The sequence below is a fragment of the Danio rerio genome, chromosome 19 (genome assembly GCF_049306965.1).
Source record: "Danio rerio strain Tuebingen ecotype United States chromosome 19, GRCz12tu, whole genome shotgun sequence".
Taxonomy (NCBI): Eukaryota; Metazoa; Chordata; class Actinopteri; order Cypriniformes; family Danionidae; genus Danio; species Danio rerio.
The window spans coordinates 29,668,283-29,678,011 of NC_133194.1; the positions used below are offsets into that span (position 1 = coordinate 29,668,283).

Here is a 9,729-nt window from a genome sequence, read left to right on the forward strand (position 1 = left end):
TCCTCTCAGGGCTCATTGTCCTGACCTCGCATGTCACTCAAGGAAGCGCTTTAACCTGCCGGCTGCATGCGGCAACCCATAACGCGGTTCAATCTGTCAAGCCTCCAGCAATTTGAACGCTCACCGCACCTCTCTGCAATGGTTACAAACCTCAAACCAAATAGGTGAGGAACAAGTTAATTAGCCTGTCCATCAGCGTGGCTTCCTTCACTGTTAAAGCGCCGCTGTAATGGCCATGTTAGTCGAAGCGGCTCGTGATCCGGGGAGTTATTTCGGCCTTTCTTCACCTGGCTTTAGTCAGCAATCACACCGGGTGGATGGCCTCATGAAGTGTCCTCTTCCAGCGATCTGTCTTGTCTCTCAGCACAGCATGGAGTCTGCTGCGGAAGATGGCCAATCACTCATGATGTAAATCTGCATATAAGTGTAGAGTCACTAGATGTAATACCTACGCTGACGTTTATGCCTGTAATATGACTTGCTTTAAGCAGTTCTAAGTGATTTCTTCAGAATATCAAGGAAATGTCATCGTCTGAGTGATCTCAGTGAATTAGGTGTTCTGAAATATCACTCAGAGAGCCTTAGCCTCTACAAAAATGTGTGGTTGGAATCTTTGTTTAGACACTCTGAAGTGCTTTATGCCTGTCAGTCAAGGCATGCTATTTCATTTTTGCTGGACTCAAGAAGCCACAGAATATAAAGGTCTGAATGGTTCAGGGCATGTTTTAGAAGAAGGGGGAGAATGTGAAGGTTAGGACAATCCCAAGGGCCCTGACCAGAGATGCAGTTTGAAATGGGGCCTGGGATTTCTACCATGCAGTTTAAAAGAGTCTGATCTATACTGTCCAGGGTATCCTTGAGTAAGGACGTGTCTAATTCAGTGACTAAAGGCCCATTCACATTCTGAATATTAACAAATCTTGTAATTTTGCCAGAATAGGTAAATCCACACAGTATATTTTTTTAATGATTTTAATATTTTAAAAAATGATAAAGTAACTTGTAACTTGGTTAACAGTAAGTTTTCTTAATACATTTGGTAAATAACTTTAAATAGATTTTCCTGGAATTCCCTGCATATTTCACTACTACAGATTTACTCATCAGTTCTGTACATTAGAGTTTTATGTTGATAAGTAAAGTTTATTGTATTACTTGATACAACCACTTGCTTTTAGTTGTGTTTTGTCTGTGCAACAAATTTACAATATGTAGATTTCAGTATTTAAAAATATTAGTATAATGTTTAACACTGTGGGCCCTATCATACACATGGCTTAATAAGGCGCAAGATGTGTTTGGTGCGATTTGTTGCTATTTTTAGATGAGCGCAACCATAATTTTCCTGTTTTGTGCCACGTTGTTTAAGTAGTAAATCAAGTTGCACCACTTTGTGGACTCCTGGGTGTACCGGTCTAGAAAGGAGGTGTTTTAGGGTGCATTGTTGGCGCTTCCAGCGCAGAGTGCATTAGTTACCTGCCTTAAACGTGTACGTATTCCTTAATACACAAAAATGTTTCAAAACTTAATATTTTCTACATAAATATAAAAAACCCTACCTCCATGCCCGGGGGCTTTTTCAGTGCATTCATGACAATTTACTTTAGTATAATTAATATTTGTTTTAAAAAAAACAAGCTTAGATTTGTCCACCTGTCGGTTTTTGTACCATATGAGGCATAAGAACAGGACGTGTGTTTGGATATAACTCAGTTGTTTGACCACACTTCATTATTATTGTTCATTAATTTGTTTGGTGGAAATGAGAACTGAATTTAGAAATAGTTTTGAATCACATCTCTTAAACTAAATGAAATATGTGGGCCTATGGATGACTTCGGTGGAGTGCGTACAACACTGTTTTCTTATCCACGAAAGTAAAGGAGTAATTTAAAGAGTAAAAGTAAAGTAAAAAGAAAGTAAAGAGGCCAAATGGAGGAGACTACTGTTTATACACTAGTGTATAATACACTAGCCATGTAAACAGCAAATGCACTATGGCGTGACACAACTGACTCTTAAAGGGAGTCAGAGATGAGACTCTGATTGGTTTAATGCACGTTATGCTCAAAACACACCTACAACTCATTAGGAGAATAAGCACAACCTGTTAGACCATGCAGCGTGGCGCAAAGCTTATTTTTCCGTCCTTAAAATAGCAAATAATGCTGCAAATAATGCCCTAATGCTTTTATGCCATGAGCTTTAGACTTTGCACCTAGATCGTTAAAATAGAGCCCATTAAGTTAACGCAATGTAGAACACTAAAATATAAACATATCTTTCAATGTTTCTAATGTTTTTTAATAGTAAAATGATGGTAACCACAGCTGTCAATTTTCATGTATATCTTACAGTATTTTTAAGCATATAAATATTACAGTAATGGCAAAATGAGATAATAATATTGTAATCACATTCAGAATTGTTTTTTTTTTTTGTGTGTGCTGCTGACAATAAAACCAATGACAGCTAATCAGAATCCACAAACAAAGGAGCAGAAGACAAAATGCAGAACACTTCTAATAAACAGCATTATCGTCTATTGCTCTGGATGCTAATTTAGTTTGAATTGTGTTAATGGGTCTGATGGAGCATTCTGGAATGCCAAGCAGCACTAACACCACTATTAAAGGACACTTTGCAACTCATTGGGAGGAATTGTTTGTTTGTGGAATGCTTAAACAAAATGTAATATACAGTACTAAAATTTTATTTAGGATGAAAACACAAACAGAATCATTCGGAAACACAATATTACAAACAACCATAAATAAGAAGCAACAATAAGACCCTTTGTCCTGTGATCAGACATAAGTGGGGCATGGAAAGCACAATTTCAACCAAGCAAAAACACAGTATAGAAGTGTAGAGTAGCAAAAAGCTACTGTTTTCCTCCTAAAACCATGTTGGCTAACCTCAAATTAACCTAGATGCTAGCCCTGCGGCTTCAGTGTTTGCACTCTGAAGAAGGGTGAATATCTGAGAGGTCATGGTTGTGTTGGTGGCATTTCATTCATGAATGCTTCCAAAATTTGGGGCAACACAAAATTGGGTTTGGCGAAGCGATGCTCTTTTAAAATCAATACAAATCCTAATGGATCCCATTTACTTTTTAATGCACATTCTTGAGTCTTACTGTGCATGATTCAACGGTGCACATTATTCCAAAAAAAAAAAAATGTTTGGCTTCATAAACTTCTATCAAAACGTAATAACTTGCTCTTCAGCCTCTGAATCTAAAATGACTTTCCTTTTTAAATGTTGCTCTGAATCTCTCTTGCTTTGAACCCCTCGGCTCTAAGCAGCTGGCTCCATGGCCCTATTTGACGCACACTTTTAAATGATCCAGGCAATGAATAAAATCAATTCCTATTTAAAAAAAATAAACAGAGCGGTTAGCAAACATTATTTTCAGGATCAAATTAATAGCAGACACTGTGTTCATGCTTCCGCAGGTCATGCTCTTACCGGCAAACTCTGTTAATCCAAACAAAAAACATTTGACTACTGGACAAATATATTGTGGACACTTCAAACAATGACATTGTTTAACATGCAGCGCTGCATCTTGTTGTTTACCGATTGCTCAATGAAGCGCATAAGCATTCAGTGTGCATTCCGATCAATCAGACTAATCAGTCAATGTCTGTTTAGATCCATCTATCTATCTATAGTGAGCGCTGCATATTTATATATCTCCAACATTAACTGTATATATTTATCACCTCATGTCTCTTGATCTAGATGCATTAATATAGCATTCAATCAGCAGCTCCACATGGACATGATAAAAACTTTATTATTCATCATTCCTCTAATTAAGAGAGTTCGTTAACTCGCTCTCTACCCCTGGGGGGTTTTATTTTGCTGATGAACACATAAGTAATACACAACGGAAATGCCAATTAACCCCATTTACGCTTCCAGACACTCCACACCTGCATAAACTGCAATAAAAATACCTCCTTTAAGTGGCAGATGCCTCATATTACCATTAAAATACACCATCAAAACACAAACACAAGAAAATAAGCACTCCCATGCACATATATGCAAAGCTTCAGCATCCCTACATGGATGAAATAGCTGGTCATTTAAGACTTTAACCCAAATCGCAATTGCAAATGCAGCTGCAAAAGTGAGTCACACGCTAGGCTGATTGTCAGTTCACAGTTTGTGTCAGTTATAAAGGAGATCTGACAGTTTGCATTTTTTGATATGCGAGTCTTCAAAGCAACACCAGGCACATAACACAGTGGCAGCGAGGCTGAATAACCTATGCTTAAATTACAGGTGCATCAGTCACAAAGCTATCAAATGACTTAAAATGTCAAGGAGAACATCTTAGGAAATAACAACAATATGCCAGACATGCACAAACGGCTTCGGCGAAATGGAATAGTGCCTGAAAGTTGCCACTTACTGACAGAGGCAGCCTTCACAGCATAATTGCTAAATGCCACAAAAGTGCGGCTTAAATAAAATGCACAGAATTCAGTCGGCACCTCTGTGACCCAGAAGAATATTCAAGGCTTCACATAAGCTGTGCTGTACAAAGGCGGATTTTACAGAGATGCAACTGTGCTTGTAAAGTTAGTATATTTGAAGCATAATGTAGCCTGATAAGTGATCTTTCAGCCTAATACCTACATGCTAAAATTGGAGGTGGATCTCTAATTGTACTAGAAACTGTCTCTCAATGAGGTCATTAGGTCTCGTGATTTCACAGCATTGTTGGATAACATCTTTTTACAGGATAATACGCATATAAGCTGTCATTTTGGGTGAAATTGATGAAGTATTTCAGAGTGAAAATTGCTTTTGCATCAAATAATTTGGATGTAAACCTGCAAAGATATTTAATATATCCCACTTGTTATACGTTGTGTTTCTTTAATAGAAGTAATACCTTAAATAGTGTAATTTCTCACTACACACAGTTCAGGGCTGTCAACAGCCTTCCAAGAAAAAGCTGTTGCCAAAGCAAATAGTGGTCATGCTCCTTTTTAAAACCTTGATAGTTGTGTTAATTAGCCCCAGAATGAATATTACAAACATTCAGTACACTGAAGGCAAGATTACATGAATGTTGCAAAATATAGTAGAAAATAGGCAGTGATTTCAGCATTGCCCACGGAAAATGTTGCTAAAATATTTAGTCATCTAAACTAAAGACGTTGTCTAAAACAGCAAGTCAAAAATATCCTTTAATATTAAAAAATATTAGGTTGATGCATTTAGGTTATGTAAAATACTATTCTACAGTATTTTACATTAAAGCATCTATTGTCCTTCTTTAAATTTAACCCTATTATATGAAACCCAGGCTTATTCTGAATATGTACTGCTATATACATTTCTGGAGATTGTAACGAAGGGTCTGACACAGAGGGATCCATTTGCAGTATATTTATTGAACAGAGTTTAATAACAATAAGCACACAGATGTTATGCGTGTGCAAACTCACATCAAACACAGTAGTCTCAAGTCGATGGGCTGGCGGCAGACAAACACAAGGTGAGTATTCAGGCATGGGCCAGAGGCAGGCGGCGAGAATCAAAGTCAGTATTCAGGCTAGGGTTTAAGGCAGGCGGCAGGTAAAACAAGGTCGAGAAACAGTCCAAGGTATTCAACGGGAAAGCAGGCAAGGATGAGAAACGCTCAGTAGTATTAGCCGGGGCAGAGCAAGACTTCGCACTGAAGCGTGTGTGAGTGCTGCATATATGTGTGTGCCAGGTGATTATGAGATGTGCTGCAGGTGTGTGTGTGACATCAGTCAATGAGGATGACGTAATGTGTTAGAAGTCCGGTGATGATGACCTCTGCTGGCCAGCGAGGGGAATGACTGGGAACGAGTCGGTGACAGAAATACATCCCAGGAGGTATGTGTATTTGTGTACACTTTTTTAGATCTCAAATTTCTCTCCCAAGTGCCATTCGCTCCTGTTGTTCTCGCATAAATCCACAAGAGGTCACTGTCGACTAACTGAAGGACTGACCGATCTGTCTACCCACCCCTTCCCTAAACCCAACCAACAGTAGCTATGTTTCCATCCAAAAATGCAAATGGAATTTGTGTGCAAAACTAGAATAATGCATAAAAGATGTGCAAATAAAGCAGCATTTATTAATAAATGACTTACACCTCAGTAGACAATGCCGACACGCAATCAACCTGTGGTGGTCTTTGAAGGCATGAGACAGGGAGCACAGACACTCTTGAAAGTTCTTGACGTAATTTATAACATAATGACTCTTAAGGCTGATTTATACTACAACGTCAAGCGAATGCATATGATCTGGCACAGCCTTTCTGGAACCATTCTTTGCCAAACTCGAACCCCATTGTTACGGTCAACTCCTCTCTACATCACAAGTCTGCCGACATAGGCGGTAAGCTACGGGGCAAACTGGTAACAGCGGGGAAAAAACGTCCACACAGAGATAATCAGTCAGCTGGTAGTGCGAAAACAGAAGCAGCCAGCTGCGTCTTACCACCCCATAACATTCATTTAAAGGAAAAACGCAGCCTAACGAACCTCTGGCTGCATACATGATGCTCTCCTGAAATGTATACAGAGGTACGTATTCACAATAAGCCTCCGTCGATTATATGGTAGCCTTGCTGTAGCTGTATTACTACAAATGTAAGTACTTTATATTTCTTTAGCAATTGTTATGTTAATGAACTTTTATAATAGCATTAAGATATTACAGTTTGGTTTAGGATCTATTGCATCTTGTATCAAATGATAGCCCACTGCTATTATTATAAAATAAATACCTAAAATGTGTGACTGCAAAATAATACATAAAAACTATTTTTATGCTGTGAGTTTGGTAATTAATTCATAATTACCATAGTTGTTATAATAAACAGCGTACTCATGTCACATAAATTAAAGATGTGCCACGTGTTGTCTAAATCAGCTAGTCTAAAACGTTATAATTTAATATGACCTATTCGCTTTTAATAAAACACAAAAAACAAGACCTTGTTTGTGTATGAAAGCCCATTCATGTGTGCTCAAAAAGATATGACATTTACACATGCTCCCAAAAGCCTCTCTTCCATTCTATAACACATGAAATTAATGTTTGTACAATGCTGAAAGAGCCATTCAAAAAGCTGAGTACATTTAGGTATTGCATCACGTTCAGTCAGTGTTTGTTACATGTGCACAAGCACGAGTGATAAGTAGCCCCTTTAAAGTAGCACATATTCTCCCTTTACTATGCATGAAACACAGACTGACACTCATGCATCACATGAGTTTCAATCAGATATATAACAACTGTAGCACAATGACAGAGATTCAGTTTCACATCAATATTCAAAACGAACAAAACAATCAAAACCAGTCAACCGCCACCTTCACACCATCATCTGTCTTGCAGGACCAGATGAAGTTTATTTGATACATTCATTTCATAAAGCATTATACAGATGAAGTGATCAGTGAAAAGAGAAACTGATTAAAATAGGGAAGACATTGCAGTGTTAAGGCTCTCTAGAAACCTGCAAAAAGAAATTCTGAATTATGTGTGTTTCCCAATCCTGTCCCTGAAGGGCCCTCAGCAATACACATTTGAATGCCTTTCTAGTCTATTTTACCCTAAATCTAACATTTAATAACACCCGCAGGAAGCTGCAAGCATTACACAAGTCATTTTGAGGTAGTATAATTAAAAAAAAAAAAAGATTTATTATGTTAACATTCGTTGAACTAACATTGAAAAATTCTTACACTGCATTTATTCATTTTAAAGTTAGCTTTAACATACTAATTATCTACATTACAATTAAATATTTGTAAGTTATTTAATGCACTGTAAATTAACATCCACAGTGATTTTGCAAAAATTAATAAGAGCTGTAAAATGCATCTTAAATATATAAATTTAAGTATAAATTGCATGTTTTTAATCCATGAAATTAACGCAACACCAATTTAATGTTGGGAGAGCTGCCAACATTTGAATCTGTCATACCAGAACATAATCAGAGTAATGTACTGTATGACTACAACAGCATAAACAACACCTAAATTCCATAAAACGTATAAGAAAAACACAAATATGATGGATTCCACAAATAATTTACAATATTTTACTTCAATTTAAATAATTAAATATATTTGCATGAAAGTATTTTTTAATTATAAGAAAACAAACAATTTAAATTAAAAAAACTACAGTAATTCATAGTAAACTATTTATTGTTCATTTTTAATAGTTAAATACCTGATATTTATATATTAATATAAAATAACCATTAATATAGAGTTAAGATATTGAAGTTTGATTTAGGGTCAGTCGCATGCGTTACGATTAACGTACACTGTAAGAATGGTGGCTTATTCATTATTACTATTATAAACATTGTATTCATTTAAGATTTTGGAGTTCAATCAATTGTTTAAAATAAGAGAGGCTGCTAAAATGTGCTGTGAAGCTCCAGGACCCGGATTGAGAAACACTGCTATAACTCAGCTGTCATCAGTTTCAGCACCACGGACAGCGACCATTCAAACCTTAAGACTCCAGTACACAAATCTCTTCAAGTCAACTTGCAGTCAATTATGGCCATTTAAATAACGTCTACTGACATTTCTAGACTTAAGCATCTGTGTGGAGAACTCTAAAGAAACATCCTAATAATGACACGCATTCAATTAAACAGTTCCACTGTAAGGTAGATGAGACCCCTGACGAGAACAATTATTGCACACAATTATATTACTTACTGCGTCGTGCAGGCTCTTTTGGGAACGGTGTGCGAGTAGAGATGGTCCTTCAGTGATGCTTGATAAAGCCAACGTGTGTGCGTGTGTGTGTGTACGTGTGCGTACGACAGGTAAATAAATACGGTCGTTTAATTGCTCGCGCTAGGCGTTCACTAAGCACAGCTTCGTATTAAACTTCAGCTGTCTTTCTGCGCGTGAAATTGCTCTGGTACGATTAATATTGCGTGCGTCGCGATTCGACATGTGCGAGAGTCACCTTGCACGATTGCTTTTTAGATAATCGGGTAATTAAATAACAGTCGAATTTTTGTACATTACAAAATAACCGTAATTGAAAACCCAAGATTTACACTTGTGCTTCGCGTTAATGTATTGCTCGATTACAGCCAATGACAACAAACACGACAAAGCGCACACGCGAAAAGAAGCGATTACGAGTTGTGTTAGACGTAAAGCATCACACACTACTGTTTACAAACGGAAAAACGTACCAATATCAGACGCTGATGTACTTGCCATGATTCCGTCGTCTAAAAGACTTGCAGGTAAAAAACAAATACCAAATATCGATGGCAATTAAACGGCTCATGAGAGTATCCTCTTTGGAGACATGTCGGGGATGAATTTATATTGATATATGATGTAATATCGGCAAAAAAAGCAAGACGGCAGCTACACACGGACGGACGACGGACGACGACGGCTCGCGGAGCCTCCCTCTCCTGCCTCGCGCTCTCTCTACTGTCCCTCGCGACGTCACAGGGCAGTGCTGCTCTCTCTCTCTCCCTCATCTGCAGTCTGTAGTCTGTGCAGTCTGCACACTACATGAAGACACCGCCGGTGAATAGAGTGGGAATTAAAGCGCTCATTGGCTGACGGAAAGACAGATGGTGCGCTCATATCCCAGATAAATAGTGCAGACCTCCTCCCTGCGCAGGGTGGATGAGCCAGTGGAAGCCTGTGGTCTCCAGATCTCCT

The 9,729-nt window shown here is 37.9% G+C and overlaps 1 protein-coding gene across 3 annotated transcripts in view; it reads right to left on the reverse strand.

The window, feature by feature from the left end:
- The window catches only part of gabbr1b (gamma-aminobutyric acid (GABA) B receptor, 1b), a 227,480-nt gene extending 217,985 nt beyond the window's left edge, over nt 1-9,495 (reverse strand). For all 3 annotated transcript variants that reach the window (XM_003200605.6, XM_005170102.5, XM_068215287.2), the window contains exon 1: nt 8,752-9,495. The gene's annotated coding sequence lies outside the window, so the exon portion shown is untranslated. The remainder of the gene's footprint in view (nt 1-8,751) is intronic.
- Nucleotides 9,496-9,729: the final 234 nt, after the last annotated feature.